The following is a 21,639-nucleotide window of genomic DNA, read 5'->3' on the forward strand; positions in this document are numbered from 1 at the left end:
GGACCTAATGAATGGTGAAAAGGTTGAAATAATCCAGGTTATTAGGAAGCTGCTAGCCAGGAAAGCGTTAACCCTCTCCAGCCAGCACAGAGCTGGTAATGGCAGTGTATTTGTCAGTGAAAGGGTTAACCATGTCCAGTCAGCAGGGAGCCCCTGGCACTGAACAGGTTAATCCTCAGTAAAAACAATTCCAGTGCAGCATTCTGCTCTCCACAACAGACATGCTCAAAAAAGGAAAGCAGCTATGGCACGTCTCTGTCCTGGTTGCCTCAGACGACCTCTGCCGCAGGTTTCTAGTTACAGTATTCCTCCCCCTCCTCCCTCCTCCCCGCCCGACTGGCAGCGCGCCACATCTGTGCAGCAGCAGCTAGCCCGGAGTTCACGACTGGGAGCTCCACCAATCCTCTCCCGCTCTATTTGTAGCAAGGGAAATGAAGACCCGCCGACTAGTCCTGACTGACAGCTCGGACCGCCAATCCTTTTCAGCGCAGGCTGAGGGAGGCCGGTCCCTGTGTGCAGAATGGAACTAGCTGGGATCATGCGAGGACTGAGCTATGCATTACTGTTAGGGGGGGGCTCAGGAACCCCACCCGGAGTAAAAAGGAGGGGCTACACAGCAAGAGGGCGGGTCTACAGGCGGTGGGCGCGCCTGTCATTGGCTGCAAGGCTTTGGCTGGCAGACAGTGGGGGGACTTTGAGTTGCAGATTATTGCAGACTAAGCAGTCTGGCTCTGCAGCAGCATTCGCCGGGGCTCTGGGAATTCGGCCAGAGGCCATCCAAATTAGCTCATTAATTCAGAATATACAGCACAGGCAGAAGTCCTGACAGGGGAGAGGCTCTTACAGACTTTCCCAACCCCTTCACAGGGCTGCACTTCTTCCTGGAAGTCCAAGCACTTCTCTCTAGGAGAGACAACAAAATGTCCCCCCTAAAGCCACCTCTTTGTTAACTATGTAGAAGTAAGGACAGGGAGAGGAAGCAGTGAGCAGGGACGTCTACCTGTAAGTATGACACCCCATTCAGTCTTGTCTTTGTGCTGCCTTATTGCTATGCCTGGGCTGCTTGCTGCATTGCCAGAAAATGGCTTTTTGCCTTCTACTAGTTGCAGAAATCATGACATCATCGCCGGCTTGTCAGCTGCTGAACCTTCACCTGCAGGAGCTCCATGGTGACATCAATCCTATGTCCCCGATTGACTCCACACCCATCAATTATTACAAAATGCCATTCTGCCAAATCTTCCAAGGATTGCAATGGAAGGCTCATTTTTATTTCTGACAGCCTTGCATTGATGGCTTTACCGGTAAAGAATTGGCATTGCATTGTATTCTGCAGATTTCTATGTATTACCTGAAATATATTGCATAGGAGCACAACTTTTACCCACTGCCATTCTATGTGAAATGATTTTATTGCATGTAGAAAATGCCGGTATGGTGCTCATTCATTCACACCGTATAGAATTCTTTAGGTTCCCGGTGAAATGCCGGCATGATGAATGGACCGGTTTTGGTTGCCATACAGATTAGGCTGTGCGGAGGGACATTTCCAAAAATAACCAGGGCTGTCATGATTTGGGTGAAAATTGGGTTTGGATTCATGCATGTGTGCAGATATTGAGCTGTGTTTGATATATTAGCATTGGAGGGCTATTTGATGTCTTTGTCTATGAATCACTAGGTGCACTTTAAAGTTGGGAAGACATCTATTATTAGATCTGCTCTGCAAGGACATGCTATGGAGGGAAAAAGGGGGGGGGGGGTGTTCATGTCTGTTCAGCATTCAGGACATGCAATATTCAGTCTCACCATCATTTTCTATTCCAATCACCTGGGAATATTAAAAATCATTCCTCCGGTGTCATAGATCTGCAATATCAGATTGGTTCTCAGTAACCTTTATATTACCAGTATCACAATGTATTTTGTTACTGAAGGCTTGAAGTGCAACATTATCATTCAAATAATTTTTTTTTTTTTTTCAGGTTGTTCTCCTTGTGACCATGACCACAATGCAGTCTTTGAGCTGCTGCCAGGGTAGAATGGTAAGATGATGTGAAATATTAGATTCATGTGTTGTATTTATAATGCTCGCACAACATATTACCTCCAGTGCATGGGTTCTCATTGTCGCTTTGTATAACTCCTCCCATTTCAGAAGCCGGTACCTACAGTGACAATAGCTGTCATCCGCTCTTTATTCAGCTGGATATACTGTTTGCTTTGTTAACTCCAACATCAATAGGCAGGAACATTCGAAATTGGCTGCTAACATAAACCCGTCATTCTTTGAGTGTACAATGCAGAATGAGATGTGCGGGTGTCACCAGTGTGCATGATGTGTTTGTTTGGACTTAGAAACACAGAATCATGTTATCATGTTATCAACCTACAGTGAACATTTAGTCTGCGCTCTGTTTTTTCAAAATGTAGCACAACTTTAATGGATGAACTAGTTCTATTCTACTCCTTTCCTGTAGCTGGCCTCATTGGTTAATAGGAGGGGGAGGGAGGTGATAAGACGTGGACAAGAGGTCATCCATGGAAGTCAAGAGTTCATAGGTGTTGGGTATACCCAAATCATTTGCTTTATAGAACTAGGGCCACTTAGTAAGGTCTACCGGATGCTTGTAGTCGAACTTTTGGACGTTGACATGTCTGTGGATAAACCAGGCATGTTTACATGAGAAGAATAAAAACTAAAATGAACCTTTCTGATACTACAGAGACATGCAGCAACATATGTGGCTCTAAATAGAACTAAAGCAAATATCTTTTTTTATGCATACAATCCAAAGTTACCACTTCAAATTCCTTTTGTGTGTTGTTTTATCCATGTTTTTGTTATTTATATATAATCTGATAGATTCCATTCTGTTCCATGTCATCTCTTTATTATTAGTGGGAGGTTGGGAAGGTTTTATTACCAATTGAAGTGATGTAATCATTTTTATACAGGAAATTCTCTATAGCAGCCAAGGTTCCATGGAACCCCAGAATTCCCCCCGAGGTGGCTAGGTGTTTCTTGAACTGTGGCTATTGACCACAAATCTGATGTTGACTATATAATTCTCAAGCCAAAGTCCTGTGAAAGGGCCAATTCTTTTATAGTAATGATATTTTGAGTTGTCTAGAACAGTGGTCGCCAACCTTTCAGACCTCAAGGACCAATAAATCTACAAAAGTTGTGTCCACAGCCCTATGCTACGGCCCTCCAGGATGTTTAGCAAGCAGGTCTGAGCCTGCGGAGGGAGAGTGGGTGGGTTGTGTCCGTAAGGAGGACAGAGCCGTAGACCACCAAAATTTTCTCATGAACTACAAGTAGTCTGGGGACCACCGTTGGCAACCACAGGTCTAGAATTTTGGTATTCAAGCCAGAGCTTTAGGGGATCTTCTTTCTACTAGCCATCAATGTAAAAGACAACATTTCCACCAACCCCCAATATATTGCTTTGGTGGTTTCCACAGACCTTAACATTTTTAAGGGTTTCTCAGGGGTAAAAAGGTTGAGAAAGGCTGCTCTATAAGTACGAATTCCATTTTTGGCCTGGAACCCGGTGTGTAATAGGGTCTTTGTATCTCCACTCTAATGCCCTCTCCCTCCTACTATTTTATCAGCCACTTGTTACTTATTTTATCAAATGTCAAAAATATGAATTGCCACCACAGCCAGCATGATCCCATCAAAGGCCCACCTTCTCTTAACACTCACACATTTCTATTAACTTGTGGATGGCTGAATTTATTGACCAGTACAAATACCCAGGTTGCAATAGGAGGGAGGTCTATACATCAATGCAGAATGTTGATGCAGTTCCAGACTTGGCTGTAGTTATGAAAATGTGCACAGAAACCTAGAGGTGCCTCATATGCACCAGGGAGGCAACTTGGCAATGTTATACCATCCCACAGGATTGCATTCAGCAGGGTAACTAATCACATATGCTAATATGCCAATAACCACTAGAGGGAGTCTTGGCAAACATGGATATAAAATACAATTAAAATATAGAATAATACATATATATATATATATATATATATATATATATATAATCATACAATTAAAATATGGAGCACAGGAAAGTGCAAAAAGTCAAGTAATTGTCAAAAATGTTATTGTCATTACCAGATGATTAATACTAGGAGTCAGGTTATGACTTTCTTCATGGGCAGGTACAGATGTATGAGACATTTAACAAAGTTGAATTTTTTGCATATCATTTTTAAAAAATTTTGTGTGAATGTAATCATTCTCTTTAGAAAGAAATGTTTATAACTGTAATAAAGGGTCTACTTCTTCTGAGTTTAAATTTATTGAGTTCAGTTAAAAAGAGCCCATTTTTACTTTGTGAGTCACTGACCATAAAGAAGTATGTGCAAACACTTTCTTGTCTGCATGTTTGTCCCAGGGCTGTGTCTTATGAAGAAGTGAACAGACATAGAGCATGCACCTTTGATAATGAGATAGCAGTGGTAGCTTCCATACTTCTACCCTACCTAGTTTGTTATAACCTGTCTCGGCTCATATCTGGATGTCACATTAGTCAGAGAGCAGCCTGTAACATGAACAGATTGGCCAGCCCACTTCATTTTAGAATATAGCCGGAACAGCTGACAGAGGATCTGACAGAGCTTACTTTTAATAGTTCAATTCTTGCTAAATATAGCATTTTCTTTTCTTAAAGCGTACCTAGACTCAGAAATTTCACTTTACATAAAAGAGTAGACACCCCTTTTATATATGGTAAAAATTCTCTTTGTTTGTTTTTTAAATGCAAGACCCTTTTTAAAAAAAAAAAAACTGCAGCTCCGCCCCCTTATTCTCGATCGCCTAGGGGCGCAAAGCCTCCTGGGATACCTACGTCACGCATCCTGGAAGGCTCTTGGGTACTCCTTCTGCGCATGCCCAAGCATGCAGAAGGAGCCTTTTCGTTAGAAGAGAAAAATTTGCCGATCGCACACATGCGCGAAGGTGTTGGTGAGATGTTGGCGCCTGTCACGCCGGCTCAGAGACGGATGCCAGGACGACGCTGGGCCCGATGGAAGACACCTTCGGACCGATCGACTCCGCTGTGGGATTAAAGGTAGGTGTTTTATTTTTTTTTCGTTTTAGCCATTTTTGAATTTAGTTCCTCTTTAAGTTGACTTATTTTAAATTTTGGGCTCTGTAAAAATAAATATTAGATATATGGTGCACCTTACAGTTTTGTTTTATTTTTCCCGACACCTACCATAGTATGGTGGCCTACTTAAATTGCAGTTAGTAGGTAGGGTGCTTCAGCATCTATTCAATTTAGGATGACAAGAAGAAAGTGATTTACATAATGCTCATGTGTTAAACCATTTAGTTGCACTGTACGACATTGGGGCCGAGCACACACTGCTCACCAATCATCCTGTTTTGGTTATCCTATTGAAACAAGATGGACAAATAGACCTTTTTTCACATTACACATCTACTAATTTCTTTTTTTAAATTTTATTATAATAAAAACAAAGACTAGGAAGTCAAAGCTAGTTCTGCCATTCTGCTCCTGCCCCTCCTGGGCTTTCCTAAAGTGAGAGCAGACTTTAGAGTTTCTGCTATATTAAAATAATTTCAATAACTCATTGTGTCATTGGTGAAATGTGCAATGCTGGTATTGAATAAATATTAGCTGATCATGTTCATAGTGTCAGACAATGCCTGACTAGTTACCAACAAATAACCTGTGCACTCTGAGCACTCTGCCTCTGTCTGCCCCTGCAGAACAATTTAACAGCAGACAGCATTTCACAAATAGCTGCTTTGTTTTTATACTTTGTTCCTCAGACTGCTGAACTCTGCACACTTTATTGTACATTCATATCGTTAGCAAATTTTCAAGGTATTTAATAATCATCCTGAATAACAAAAGCCATGATTTGCCTAAAGTGGATCTTGTGCTTGTTGCAAATGTGCTAGTTTAAGGCCATACTGTTGAATTTTACTAATATCCATAAAGGTCAAATTTACCAAAGGTTTTTCAGTGGATGGGAGGCCTCTTTTTAATCTGTGGCATGGCAGTAGACAACACAATTTTCAGACCAATTAACAAACCTTTGTTTACCTAATAGATTTTATAGTTTTGGATAGAATGGGGTAAGATTAGAACTGTCTTTCAGGGCTTTGTTAGAGAGAGTTACCCTTTTCTTTATGATCTGAGAACATTTTGTTTTACAAAGACTTTACAAAGACAGAAATAACTTTCTGAACCATTCTTAAGTAACATCCTTCTTTACTTATTTCTTACATTCTTCCCCCTACCACACACTCCAGCTTAAAGTGCTGTCAGTGCAGAAAGTAGTGGGCTGGAGTTGGTGTTGTCAGGTGCCAAACAACTTTAGAATTGAGAATCAGAAGTTGTAATAGCTGTGTCCAGTGCAGAATTATTTCATTTCACTTTATTACACGTAGGTACTGCCTAAGTGAGAGTGGTAACCCTGCTCTGAATTCAGAAACATTTGAGTATCATTACAAGCACAGTAAACTTCATTATGTGGACTGGCACTGGCAAACTCACCAGGTGTTTTGAGAGTTATTTAAAATAAATTCTATGTATCTCATGGTTAGGAAATTATACCTCTCAACTTTACAACATGGGAAAGATGGACACTGAATAGGACTATGGTGTGGGAAGGAGGACTTGACTGGGTCATTTATATTGCAAAAGTTTGTGCGGTGCTGGATGGGATTGTAGAGAAAACAAATAATTTTTGAGGTAAAGGTGGAAAGGATGGTTGAACAAGTTCACTGAGAAAAGCATATTGTTCCTGCCATCTATTTTAGATGTATCAGGCCTCCCTCTAGTCAGAATCATCGCTGTTGTGCCAGTGCATGCACATTGTAATGTTAGCAGAACATGGACATGGTGTGTTTGGGCAGGAAGGATACTGCAAAAAGTGCAACTTCAATTGAAGTCTGAATCGTCTCTCCAGCAATGTGCAGAATGCACTTACCTTAGTTTGGAGGAACTTGCAAATTTGCATGTTTTTTCTGTTATCAGTAGATATGCAAAAAATCCACTGTGACTTTTTCTTGGCAATCACTTACATTGGTTCATCTGAATACTTCATTTTTAAATTTTTCTATGTAAGAGTTGTGGAAATTTCCACCACTTGAGATGGCAGACACACTGCAGTAAAAAAACTAAATGAAGAGACTGTTTGACTGAGAAGAAGAAGGAAATGGTTGGCGTGCCATCTGAATTTGTTTCTCTTATAAGGGGGCAGTAAATGTTTATAGCTCAGTTATCCAAAGGAAAAAAAGTAAAATTTCTTAAAATTAAAAGGTACATAGGACAATAAACTGCTGGACTGCACTAAAATATCTATTTGTCTATCTGCTGGTGTCCTTATGAGAAGTATGGTATAATTGATTGTAGAAATATTGTAATTGGTATCATTTCTAGTTTTAACAAATCAAAGTATACAAATAAATTGGATTCTGCCAAAATTTTATAAGAGGATACATAGTGCAAATACAGTTATTTCATTTGTTAACCAGGCCCAAAATGCTTAAACCAGGAAAACTGTATATCAAAATTCAGGGTTATAAAACAAACATTTACCATTTCTTAGTTTACATGTACCCCCAGTACAGTGCAATCAGAACTATCCTCTATTCTAATCACTGCTAATGTCAAAAGCTAAAGTTGTAACTTGGAATGTCAGACCGCTTCTGATTTCCAACATGGTTACTTGGTTACTTGGTCCAACTTGGTTACTGAAGATGGGCTGGAGGACTTTTGGGATGTTTACAATCAGTGAGGGTGTGTTGAACATTTGCTGCTTCATGAACATGCTCTGTAGAAACTACAATAACTGTGATGTTCTATATTCAGTAGATCACTGACCATTATGATAAAGCTGATAGAATCCAAAGACCCCCCTTGAGGTCATGGGCAGTACAAAAATCAGTGAACAAGCCTCATTACACAAAATGTAGCCATACTGAGGTGAAATTCTATTTTGTTTTTTAATGTGATATAATGGAAGTAATGTATTCTTCAGTTGATTCCCCCATGGATTTATATTGGTCTAGTGCTAAAGGATCCAAGGAGATTTCTGACATCTACTTTTCAGACTCACATGTGTTAGTTGTAGTTGCCAATTACCAAATAGATAGATTAAAAACCTCTTGACCTTATTGCCTGGACTATAAATAAAGAGATCAGAAAGAATTTTGTAATGCTAATTTAAAATTCTGAAGATGTACATTTTTCCTATATGTTTGTCTATATACTGTATACTATATATATTTTTACCGTTTATGTTGTATTTAACCTTTTTTTTTTCTACCATTGTTGCTTCAGGTTTGCCATCCCCATGTCACATTCTACAGCAGTAGTGACCCATGTGAAACCTTGCTTACAGATGGAAGATCTCCTAAGGTAAAATTCATAGCTCTTTTAACCGCCTTTTTATTTCGCTTTACAGTTAGTTACATAAATACTTTAGTGGAACACTGGCCTGATATGCATGTAAATTCATATAGGTATATATATATATTCTGTGTATATGGTCTGATGCAAAAAAAGATGATGACTTTATTAGAGATAAACACAATCACTGAAAGATCTCAAATAAGCTTTTACATATTAAGTAATTTCAAAAAGGTCATTTTTATGCTTTTAGAAGTGCTACTTTTTTCAAGAATACTTGTTATGACCTCTTGTGACACCCTCCTATGATTGTCCTCTGCATCTGATTAAAGCAGGCTTTTCTCATGATAAAAAACATGCACTTTTCAGAACATGAATAGTAATAAGGGATAGTGGGAACAATATATTTAACAACTATATCCAGTACTAAGGGTCTTTGGGATTTATCAGCATTGTTGGGGGCCTATGGACACTTCAGAGATGGCGATACCAGATTGGACCCTAAGGTCTTGTTTTGGGCTCACTTTAATGTCAACAGTTTCAAATACCTCTGAGATCATTCCAAATTCTAAAAGAACAATTGACCACCTTCTGTTGGCCTTCATGTGGCCTTTGCAACAGTAAAGGAATGCCTGTCAACACCGATTAGTGCTAGGCTAAAATAAAGTAATACAACTTCTGTAACATAAGCAAGTAACAAGTGACAAGGTTTAACTAGTGTAAATTTATAATAAACAGACACAATGGACTTTGTTTTTAAATTATTCTGTTTGATGCTTTACAAATATAAAAATGGCCAGCAATCGCAGTCGGTAGCCAAATGTGTAATGAGAGTTTTTTTTATTGCAGGCCCTCTTTAACATTTGTTCTCAGTGTCTGGTTGTAGCATGACTCATCTTGGCTCCTGAAGACTATCTGGCAGATATTTCAAAATGTGACTAAACCAAGCAGAATTTTTTTTCCTTTTAGTCATCTGAGTTGTTTTGCTAACCAGTTCGTGTCATTTAATGCTGTAGAAAGCAAATTCCAAGGACCAAGGGAGTTGTTGGAATTATTTCTCAGTCTTTGGTTCCCATACTTTTTTTTTTTTGACTTAAAAAAGAACTCCAGTCTAAACAAACGCCATGTTATAGTTTCCAAAGTCAGAGCTTTGTAAAATTCTAAAAATAACTTATTAGTCACTGTATTACTGACCACACTGTGCAAGCTGCTGGTTAGGATTCCCAGTGTGGGTTTTTTTTACTGTTAATGCCTTTTCAGCTAATGACCCTCTCTGCATGCCCCTGTCTGCTTTCTGAATATTAGAACTCACAAACTGTGCTCTTTTAATTCAAAATTGCATGTTTTTGTGGTGATTTGCTATGGAAAAGCCATATTTGTGGCAGCGACAAATGATCAGTCCACATAAGGCTTACCATTATGAATGAATGAAGCTGCAAGGTACATTTACAGTACAAAAAATCCATTTTGTAATGAGGTAAGACTGCATGGCTCAGAGCAGGGCCACCCAGAAAATTTCACTGGTTTAGAGATTAGGGTAAATCAGACCATGTGGTTATTTTTTAGGTTTGGGGCAACCTAGTAAAAATCTAAAAAAAAATATTTTAACTATAAGATTATAGGAAGACAAATATTTGATCCTATGTAACAAGGAGCAGGTAGATTGCAGCAACCTACACCAATGCACCATTTTTTTTTTCACTGCTACATTTAGAGCCATAAAATGCTTGTGCAAATGTCTTTATGCATTCACAATAGCTTTTTTGATGATATTTTCTTTAGGAATTGAACATTTTTAGATTGTTATATTTACCTTGCAAAAGACACTCTTAACACATCTTCTGTCCTAGGGTAACAATGCAATGCTGCTTCTCCAAGCACACAGTGCAGGTAGTAGGCATTGTCACCTTAAAGTGTGTAACTGTTAGGATCCCCAGGGGCTGAAAAAAAGAAAGTGAATGCAGACACCACATCCAAGGACCAGGAACAATATATATATATATATATATATATATATATATATATATATATATATNNNCTATTTGTATTTCAATGTAAAAATATATATATATATATATATATATATATATATATATATGTTTTCTATGGTTTAGATACACTTAAATACCTTTCTGGTAATTTCTTGCATTATTAGGGAGGATGCGTTCTCAACTGTTTAAAATACATTGAAATGTCCCATGGCACAAGAACAGGTTTCAGTCCACCCTCTGCCTAAATATTTTTACAGCTGAAAAGGAACTGCCCTGCACAATAATTTGGGAGCTTTTCCCAGACTACAGTCTGTGTGCCATTGATGTTGTGTACTGCCTCCCACATCCTGCTGTATTGCCTGGCTGGAAAAACACCCAGTGTTTGAATGTCTATTTTCTGATGAGAAAGACAGCTCTGTTGATCTGATAATTTTTTAATTAGAAATACATATTAGCATGCTCCTTCTGGTTTATTTGGATTATTAACTCTATTGAGTATAAACATAAACTGCTAAATTTTGTTTGCTACTGCACAGATCCTGATTTTCCTGAAAGCAAAACATGAAGTATGCATTAGCCAGTTTATAAAAAAATATATGTGTATTGACACATCACAACAGGATGTAAAGTTTACATGGTATAGAGACACAAAGTGGATCTAGATAGGCATGGAGGCTTAGGATTTCAGTGGATAGAGGAGGAAGGAATTGTAAAGGTATATATAGTTCTTCTGTACACTCAACACAAACAGAAAAAGTTTACATGAAAAAATATGTATATAATGCATTGGATATTTTTTTATCATATTAATAAAAAATATAGCAATATTAATAAAATATAGGGCAAGATCCTTCTTCTGTGTTACCCAAATATCTATGCAGCAATCAATTTTCTAAAAGTAGATAGTTACACACTTGGATACCGACACAACCCAGGTTATTGGCTACTCAGACTTAGAACAGAAGATGCTAGGAGTAATGATTAGCATACTATATGTGGCAATATTTCCTAATCCTAATCTATCACCGACACGTATATGCGTTGGCCATTCCTAGCCTTAAATATTGTACTTCAGCATACCCAGAAGCACTGGGCTTTTTTTGCAGAGCTCTGGTGGCATATTAGAGCCCAGGAAAATGATAGAAAAGTTGAAGTATGTGTATTATGGTGCTTGCAACCATAATACCTTGTTAACTGTTAACTTAACTTGTTAACTATATGTTGACACTTTAAAGTGCACCTGTTGCAGACCATAGACATCAAAGTACTTGCACATATATACTCAAAAATAAACCAAGATGTTCTTTTACCTAAAAATGCTATTAGGAAAAGAATCTCAGTTTATATTTGGGCCACCAGCTGGTGCAGTGTCCTTGTGTAAAGTGTAGGTGTATACCAAACTCTTGCTATCTGAAACAGAGTTTATACCATGGCTCTATCTACTGGTAGCCAACAATAATGCATTAAAGATCATTAAAAGCAAGTGGCCCATCATAACAAACTAAAAAGTACAAAATAGTTTAACCTGTAGAAAGGAGAAAAAAATTAAACAGGCTGAGCCCATGTAAATTTAATGTTTTCCTCTTTTAAAAAAATGTTTGACAAATTACACACCAGGGATGTATTTATTCACACTCTTTTTATTGTCTTTTTTTGTTGATCACTGTTGTAGGCATAAGCAGTGATGGTTGCACTTTGTGCTCTAAGTTTATACTCAAATCAATGTTGTTTTCCTGTTTTTCCAGTTTTTTTTTAGCATTGGGTTATTTTTGAGTATATACTGGTGTAACAGAAAAAAATTCAATATTGGTGGTAAAATGGTTACCTAACTGGAATAAATGTGTCTCTTTTTTATCTCCCTGCATTTTTACAATAAAAACATTTTATTAATAATCTTTTCCTTCGCAGTGACTTCTCTAACAATATTTTTCAGGGATCTCTCCATCTGTCCAGTGGGGTAATCCACAAAGAGAACAATAAGGCCTACAGAACCCTGACTCCAGAAAATGGCCGTGGACATCATTTCATTGAAAAAACGTACCTCCTCCTATGTTAATCATGTATCTTCCATGTGTAGTACATTTGGTTTATGGTTGTTGGCATACTCATTATGTCATATATTGGGACTTGTTTCTGTGTAAATCATCAAGTATAAGACTATATGGGACTCTTGAGCCTTGCTTTAGAGAATTACTACAAAGTTGTACAATGACTCGATTTGGTTTTTTTTTTTGCTTTGTTTTTTATAGTGTAGGTCCGGTGAAGCTTTTCACACTGTGAATCCATGTTTACACACAGTACAGGTGGGCCTCATGGCCTGTTTCTATTACAACAATGTCTTCCTCTACTTCAACACCACTATTTACAATAACCTGGTAAACAACACTCAGTTGTTTTTCAGTGATGCAGGCAGTTTAGTTTGTTAGCTGCAGTTTTCTTTGTATTGTAGTATTCTTTGAGCCTTCTTATTATCTTTTTATTCCACAGCTATTTCTTTCTTTTTTTTTCTTTCTTTGAGGTGGAGAGGAATTAGCAGAGCTACTGTCTACTTGACATATGTGGTATTAATTTGCCCATATGTTTTTTCACCCAGTGCCTAATATGAGAATAACTTTGTTATTCTAAAAAAAAATATAGTTGTGCCAGTCTGTCCGGCTTGTCCTCCGGCTTCTAATTATTAGAAGCTAGCTGAGAACAAGTTTATAGATTGGAATGTTAGACTATACCTTAATCTGCTTTCTTATTGTGGGTCAGTGGGTCAAAGTATTGAAACCTGAAAAGCCTTGTAATACAAGAGCAACTAGCATTTTTCCAAAAGTTACCAAAGGTAATTCTCATATATAGTTTACTTTAACTATTCTGCTACTCCATAACTTGGTTGGTGGCATACCACTAGTATTAAAGAGACAATAGTTTGACTAAATATTTTACTTACCTTGCTACCAAAATTCTAGCAGTGTTCGTATTCCCCCATTATGTGATTAGTGAACCTAATTAAACTGGTATGTGGCTTTGCTGCCTAATCTGAAAAACATGAAATTATTGTTGAGTAATATGCCATCCATTTACAAGTATACCAACACCACACCTTGTTCAAGGTCCTGCTCCATCTTCTTTTTGTGTTTTTGGGAAGATATACCTGGACATTAAAGTTTCCCGATAGCATTCACATTTGTTAGAAAAATCATGGATGGATTTTAAGAAGATACTTCTGTATCTCTTCTGTCCTGCACTAAGGTAAGTTAAGAGAAATAGTTTGTTCATTGATAGATCCTTCACCTTCCTTTGAATGCTATGTAGCTGTGTAATTTACACTTGCAGTTCTCAGTTCTTATGTGTATATTGCTAAAAAGCATGGTTCTAAATAGGCAAATCCTTGAAGCAGAACTAAACTTGTCTAACCTCCAGCAATATGAAATCTGCAAACTCCCATGCTGGCACCAACATGTTCACCCAATCTTCTTCTTCTAAGTACCATCATGATAAGGCATGGCAGGAGCATGTGCAGCTCAGTGTACACTGTAGCTAAAGTTTTATGGGGTAGGTATAGTCCTTTCCTAAACCTTTTTTTTAAACTAAGGTTAGTTTTCCACAGTAAGATTTGACTGTTTTCTCTCCTTGGGCACCGTACCTTATAGTATAGACAGATTCCTATTTTCATAAATTCCCGATCGACTGCTTTAGGTATCGGCCTGAATCAGTTTACATCTATTGAAGATTAGTTATGATTTACAAATCCAATGTTAAGTAAAGCTGGGTGCACCTGAATTTACAAGCACCAGTTCAAGAAACCTCTGTCCTCTTTGCCCTCCTTTACTTTCATTCTGGGTGAGCCTTAGGAGGTAGACTGCCAAACAAAGACTAGAAGATTGGGAAAGTTAGTCAGTACAAGGCTATCATATATGCACCACAGAAGGTAAATTGAATATATTTACCCCATACGCTTCCTAAAATGCATCCTACAATCTCAACACACAATTCTAGGAGGAAATACAGGTGTTCAAATGTTTTATGATGTCAATTTTTCAAAATCTAGCTTTTTTTCAAGCAAGGTAGCAAAGTTTTATACCAGTTTATCATTATGCAAAAAACATTCTTTGGCCTAGCAAACCTTCTGGTCTTTATCAACATACTAAACCCAGATAACATTTACTATATATATCCAGATAGTTTCATTAAATCTAGTCAATATGGCTTGAGTCCCCTTATACTCATCCTGACCATTTTCTAATGGCTCTGAACACTTGTTCCTTCCAGAACTAAATATGTGTCACATCATTATTTGATCCTGTACTATTTTATCAATGTATAGCTGTCCTCTCCACTTCAGCCCTGCTTGTCTGTACTCCACACCTATACCTTTTATTTATCTTATTTTCCTAGCTCTTTAGTATTTGCTATTTGTATTTCAATGTAAAAATATATATATATAAAAAAGAACTATTAAATACTTCAAGCCTTCCAACAGCTGGTTCTTCCTTAAAGTGCAATTGCTGCTTGCACATAATGCAAATAGCCATTTTGTGAACTGCTGTTCTGAGAACCCAGCCTTTAAAACTTTCAGCAGGTCTATGTGACATCACTAATGAACTTCGTTGGCATTAGTCCACAGGTAGGAAAGTTTCAATTTACGATCATGGCGGTAAAAGTGAGACAAACCAGGTAGCCTATGTTCAGTGATGGCACTGTTTTCTGAAGTCTCAATACACATGCAATTTAAAAACTGCCTTCAATGTGTGTGAGCAACAAGGTGCACTTTTTGGGTGAAGAATCCTCTCAGAGGCTAAGAGTCCCCCTTATATTATGTATTCATTTCACCTAGATGTAACATACCTGCTTAGTTTCTTTTCATCCATTGTCTGTATAGCTCTATATTTTATCCATGTACACTTTTAATGTATAGATAGTTGTTTGAAACACATTGTTTCCTTGTGGTAAGTGACAGAGAAGCTGCCACAGGATATGAGACACTGATGAATGGTGCTATTTTGGACTTTTAAACATGCTCCTTGGCAAGATAGCTCTGATGGGAGTTTATTTTTTATTTTTTTTTCTTGTTTTAAGAAGGTGTTGGTAATCTTTCCTGATTGTTGTTCTATAAGCGAGATTGACTCTTTTTGTCTTCAGTGTGGCTTTTTAATTCAAGTTGACTAGGGTAAATAAATGCTAACAGGGCAAGTCAGAAAAGTCTCATTCGTCGTTTTTCCTTTACTTAAAAATCTGAGTAGATATACCAACAAGTTCCAGTCGTAGTGGGAGCAATCACAAAACTGTAATGTATAAAAACTCTTTAATCTTAGGCTCTGAGCCCTATATTAGAGAGATAGCAATAATCCTTCACTAATGTTGTAGGAATATTTCAATTTTCCTTTTTTTTCTTTTAGCAAGTGCATTTATAAGAAAGGGCATGGGTTTTTTGAATGTCCTGGGACCTGTGGCAGGTATTAGATTTAGGACAAAGGCAGCTAATTATGCATATATTTTATTTTATGTTGGAAAAAAAACTTTTTTTTTTTTCTTAAATTTTACAATTTTGTTTTTGCTCTCAGTGACAAAACAAAGTAATTTACTAATGGAATTCTGTTGTTTTAGACACAATCTGGAAGCCCACCTTATTTTTCTTATATACCCCTGTCTCTAGCTCTTCCTTCACAGGACAGACTGCTCTGAACTGTTTTAGCTTTTGACTGTTAATATACCAATGCATGCTTAGCCTTTTTTTATTTAAACCCTTTTCTTGTAGTTTTTTCTCCTGTTCTGAGTGTCATATTGTATGGGTAGATGATACTGGCTGTGCTGTAAATAATAGAGCAATTTATTCAGTATTAAACAGTTGTGGCATATATGTATGGTTGCAGTTGTGTATTGATAAAAAGACAAGCTTTTGTAATAATGTGATCTCTAATGATGCACTTAAGTACCCAATGTATTTTACCTATTTTAGTAGAATTTGTTCAATAAACATGCAAGCTCAAACATTTCATTTGTGTATTGTGTTCTTGTTTATATAAAGAAATCATCAGTTTCAAGTTTAAGATTCGGTCAGGTAAGATTAGGTCAGGTAAGATTAGGTCAGGAAGCTGCCTATGTCCTAATATATTGGACCTCCATAAGGTCTCTGACACATGGGGTCAAAGTTTTCCAAGACTGGACAAGATAGACTGTCACAGATCCCTGCAGGACCCCAGCATCTGTGCCCCCTTCACCCACCTTCCACTCCCCTGCTGCCAGCACCAGCTCTACCAAGGGATCACCTCCTCAGCTCACTTCCTGGTCTAGGTCTTGTGACTCCCAGTCCGCTGCTTCATTACCTCTGCGCCCAGTGCATGTCTCTGCCAACTGAGCTGGTGACACGGAGGGTCCACCGTCCTGCCTTGCAGCACCGTGACACTATCACCTTCAGTCTTGGGGACTATACCATGAATTATCCAGCAAACCTGGATTTGATCTGGTCAAGGATTAAAAACATTTGCCAAGTAGTGGCATAAATTTTAAAGAAATTGAGGCTTCCTGGATCACCTAGGTTCTCCCATATTAGTCTATCTTTTCCAGTCCTGAAAAGCTTTATCAGGCCCAGGGATGTCAGTATGTGAAAGACCAATGTGTACAGCAAACTTTTACAAAGAATTTATCAATCTTGTAATTTTTTATTTAATTAAGTTCCTAGTTCAGAAAGGGTAGGCTAAACTTAGGTAAAAATGGTAGAGCCGATTTTCACTTTAAACTCTGGAAGCTGTGGCAAGTGGGAGGCCAATGACTAGTCACTAGTATTTCCTGTCTTCCACAAATCAATAACCACTTCTGACCTATAATAGCTTGTTCTGTACTCTGCCTGTGTTCGAAGGTGACCATCTTGGTGGAGGCAAGACTTCTCCTTTCACATGCCTTACTCAAAATCAACTCAAAAATATATATACATTTCAGTTTTTAAGTTCCTTGCTAAGGCACAATTAGGACTTCTAAATTTTTACTTTAACATACCAAAATGGTAGTTTTTGGAATGCAGATGCATTTTAAATCAGGCTCAATGTAAAGATTATGCTAAACACCTGTTCAGTAGAGAATTCTTCATTTTTTTTCTGGAGCTGTGGACTATCCCAGTATTTGACATATATGAATGTGTCACCCAGTCTCCTGCTCCTGTTGAACCCACATTACTCTAGAACAGCAGACGCCAACCTTTTTGCTCCCGCGGACCACTAAAATTACTGTCTCCTGACCGCACATGTGTGGGGAGCCAGTTGTCAATCAAAGGTGAAGCACCTCCCCCACAGTGATGTCATAACGCTATAACTCTGCCCACTCTCCCATCACAGATCTGAGCCTGCGATGGGAGAGTGGGCGGGTTGTGTCGTGAAAAACAGCCCGGCCACTTTCCTGAACCAAGGATTTGCACGGGGAACTTGGTCAGCGGCTCTGGCTGGTGCGTCCCCTCCAGTGGGATCCTTCTGACCCCGCTCAGGGTGCAATGACCAGAGTCGCGGACCCCCAAAATCTCCTTGTGGTTGGTGACCGCTGCTCTAGAACACAGCAGAATCTCCGCAAGCAGCAAAAGTTGCATATTCTTCACACCTAGCAGCTGGATCCCATAGTTCTTGAAACAAGCAAACATTGTCCACATTGCCTGCCAGCTAGGTATTTATCTTTTTCTTTGTCATGGTACCTGCCATTTATTAACTCTGGGATAGTAACTGATTTGCTATAAACAAGCTTTAGGTACCATTGAATCTTACCTGCCAGCAGTTTTAACCTCCTCAAACTGAAACTAAATGATGCCTTTAAAGGCCTCAACAAAGATGCTTGAATCTTGTAAAAGCTTTAAAATTTTTTTGCATATGCTTGCTTTACATGAACTGATTCTTAAATCAACTGAACCCTGTATGTACCAAGCCTTAAGGTATCTTGGGATTTGGTAATGTTTCAGAGTTGCTTTTGAATACTGTTTCTACGAATCCACTCTTTGATTTATGATATTTTTTTGAATCCCTGTAACTAGTGTTTCGGTGACATTTACACTACAAAATGATCTCACACATTTAAAATAACCAATTTATACATCAGTCCTTCATAATGTGAATATGAAAATGTGAAAGATAGCTGATTTAAAAATTGTAGTAAAATACTTTGGTAGAAATAAATGCAGTTACTATTAATCAAAACATACGGTCTTTCTTTCATTAAATATTGAAAAATGGTAAATCTAAAATAATGCCACGGAATCAATTTAACAATAGCCTATCTTGTAGCATATTACATTTAGGCTGAAACATAACTCCAAAAGAAAAAAATATTACCCCACTATGCCAGCACTGCACAGGTTAAACCCTTTCAGTTACCTAGTTCCTATGCTCCAACTCAGACTTCTTATCTGACTCCCAAGCTGCTTCTCTCTAAGATGCTCTGGGTGGCATTTGCAGGCACTGACATTGCATTCCCTACAATGTAGAACCAATAGTCTAGCTTTGTAAGCGAAGACATCAAGGACAATACCCGTTTTTACAGATCAATCCAAAAAATGAGGGTTCGTATACTGCTATGGAGAGGAGCCAGCAAAGATAAAAAGAGAATAGAAGGATTTTCCTATGATCTACATGAAACACAAAGGGCTATTTAAAACAGGGAAACATGTATTTCCTCAAATATTCACTTGGGAATCTACCAGGTCCATGTGTTTCAATGGCAGTAATTGATTCCCACTAGGAAATGTTTGAGGGAATGTCAGATTCCTTGTTTTAGAAATAGAATAAAAGTTGTTCAAAAATAGGTTGCATTGGAGTGTTTTAAGATGTCCAACTAACTGCCTTGCAGATTGTTAGGCTACGTACACATGTTCAATAAATGTCGTTGAAAAGGATCTTTCACAATCCTTTCCAACAACTAAAGCAGGAAGGAGCGCTGTACATACATCGTCGTTCTGCTCTATAGAGAGGGGGGGTAGGTGAACGACAGTCTGGCACCTCGCTGCGCTCTCTCCCCTTCACTTACATTACGGTCATTCGTGAATCCATCAGGGCAGACTAATTAATGACGTCAGACAAGCGCTGTACACACGCCAGATTCTCGTCCGATATTAGCCCTGAGGCGATTATCAGATTGGAATCATCTGTGTCAGATGGTTGGATGACCCTTCTGATTCTGAAGTCACCTGAATAACTGTATGAAATTCAGCCCTGAGATGTGAATATGTTGTAAACATGGAGGTGTAGACAAATACCTTGTTCTAACAATCGAACACTTTATGTTGTGTGTTTGGTGGATCTTCAATAGACACCAGTTAAAGTTGTCTTCTTATTTTTTTTATTGTTTCACTAGAAGATTGGGAGAATAACAGGATTTTTCCTAACACCTGCACAGGAATAATTTAATAATTTAAAGAATAACTTAAAAACCTGCTTTTGTTCCTATATTGTAAAGGTACTATGCTTAAACCATTAGCAAGTATTAGTATCACCATTGAAGGTTTCAGGAATTGGCCCATTCCTCAATATGTATTTAGAACTTCCATACCACTTTTATTTGTCAGCATTCCAGGATAGCAGAAGTTTTCTCAGTTTCTTACTGCGAGTCAATTGGACTGTGGTACAATTTGGCCTTCCTATCAATTCAGGTACTGTTAGGCCTGGTGTCACAATACCTGTCGGTTCCCACATTGGTCCCTGCTAAACCATCCTGCTGCATCCCGTGCCTGTGTACCCTGTTGAGCTGCCAAGCGCAGCACTCAGCGCCTTGGGTGATCCCATGCTACCTGCCTGGGAAGATCCTGACAGAAAGTCACAGCCAAAATGTCGGCTTCTGGAGACAGCTCGCCTCTTGAAGAACTGTGCAAGCAGATCGCTGAGCTCAAAATTTCTGTACAAGAAGTTCAGAGAGGGTACTTACACTTAGAAAGCCATTTTCAAACCTTGCCGGCTCCACTAGCTCAACCTCTAGCTCAGTCAGCCTTTCCTTCCAGCCAACCCTTTCTCCCAGTAAAGCCCAAGATCCCGCCTCCTGACCGGTTTGCTGGGGACCGCAGCCGATTCCGGGCCCTCCGCAATTCCAGCCAGTTATATTTTTCACTGCCCTCTAAAACCTTTGCCGAGAAAAACTCCAAGGTGGGCACTGTCATCTCCCTCCTCCAGGGGGAACGACAGGCCCTTCCAATTAATGGAACACAGTGATGAAGCCTTGGGTAATGGAATGATACAGCTCTCAAACATCAATTCTGAATCTATGAAAAATTAGCTAGCCAGAGTGGGTGTTCCAGACTCCCTAAATGATTTATTCAGGCTAGTAACCCTAAATTGACAGATAATTACAGAAGCGCAGGATGGAGAAGTCAGGAACCCCTCGCTCGCCTTCCAATTCTCTAGCTCCTCCCTCACCATCGATCTCTGCACCCACTCCACTTCCTGCCTTCACGGATTGTGCCCTCACTGTCCCCAGAGGAGCGCCAGAGGCGTTTTAAGGCCAATCTTTGCCTGTATTGTGGCTCTCCTGGTCATCTGTTCCATAATTGCCTGGGGGGAAAGGTGAGTTGACTCCCTCACCCTCAGCCACGCTAACTCCTCCGTCCCCAGCTCACATTTCTCTCCTTGTTCCTCCGGGGGCCCCCGACAGAACTATTGAAGTACAAGCCATTGTTGATTCTGGGGCTTTCATGTGTTTCTTGGACATCACCCTTGCCAAGCAACTCCTTGTACTCCTTCGCTACAAGAAACAACCTCTCTTTCTGTGAATCACAGACGGCTCTACCAATAAGACTGGACCAGTTACATTGGAGATAGTTCCCCTTCCCCACAACCATACAACCTGGGCATCGGTAGCTTTTATGTTTTGATGTGATACATTCTCCACTCTTTCCCGTTATCCTGGGTATATCATGGTTGCAGGCCCATAATCCCTGTATTAAGTGGTCCACTGGCGAAGTGACTTTTTCGTCTGCGTATTGCCAGCAGTGCTGTTTCCCAAATTGCAACTAGCTATTGTGCCTGGATACAGAGAAGAAAGGGCTCATTCCCCCTCATTACCATGACTTTTTGGATGTTTTTGACAAAAAGGGGGCTGAAGCCCTTCCCCCTCATCGTTTTTATGCCCAATTAAACTTTTGCCTGTGGCCTAGATTCCGTTTAGCTGTTTTTACCCTCGCTCTGAACCTGAATTTACCCTCAAGGAGTACATTGATCAAAAGTTGAAGAAGGGATTTATCTGGCCTTCTACTTCACCTGCATCGGCCGGCATAATTTTTGTACAAAAGAAGGATG

The 21,639-nt window shown here is 39.0% G+C and overlaps 1 long non-coding RNA gene across 1 annotated transcript; it reads left to right on the top strand.

Moving 5' to 3' along the window:
* The first annotated feature begins 687 nt into the window (after nucleotides 1–687).
* On the top strand, nucleotides 688–16,377 carry LOC140334025 (uncharacterized). The gene is made up of 4 exons (XR_011921466.1): nucleotides 688–1,002; nucleotides 1,986–2,045; nucleotides 8,337–8,414; nucleotides 12,330–16,377. It is a non-coding gene; the product is annotated as an uncharacterized lncRNA (long non-coding RNA).
* The last annotated feature ends 5,262 nt before the right edge of the window (nucleotides 16,378–21,639 follow it).

The sequence above is a fragment of the Pyxicephalus adspersus genome, chromosome 6, assembly GCF_032062135.1.
Source record: "Pyxicephalus adspersus chromosome 6, UCB_Pads_2.0, whole genome shotgun sequence".
Lineage (NCBI taxonomy): Eukaryota > Metazoa > Chordata > Amphibia > Anura > Pyxicephalidae > Pyxicephalus > Pyxicephalus adspersus.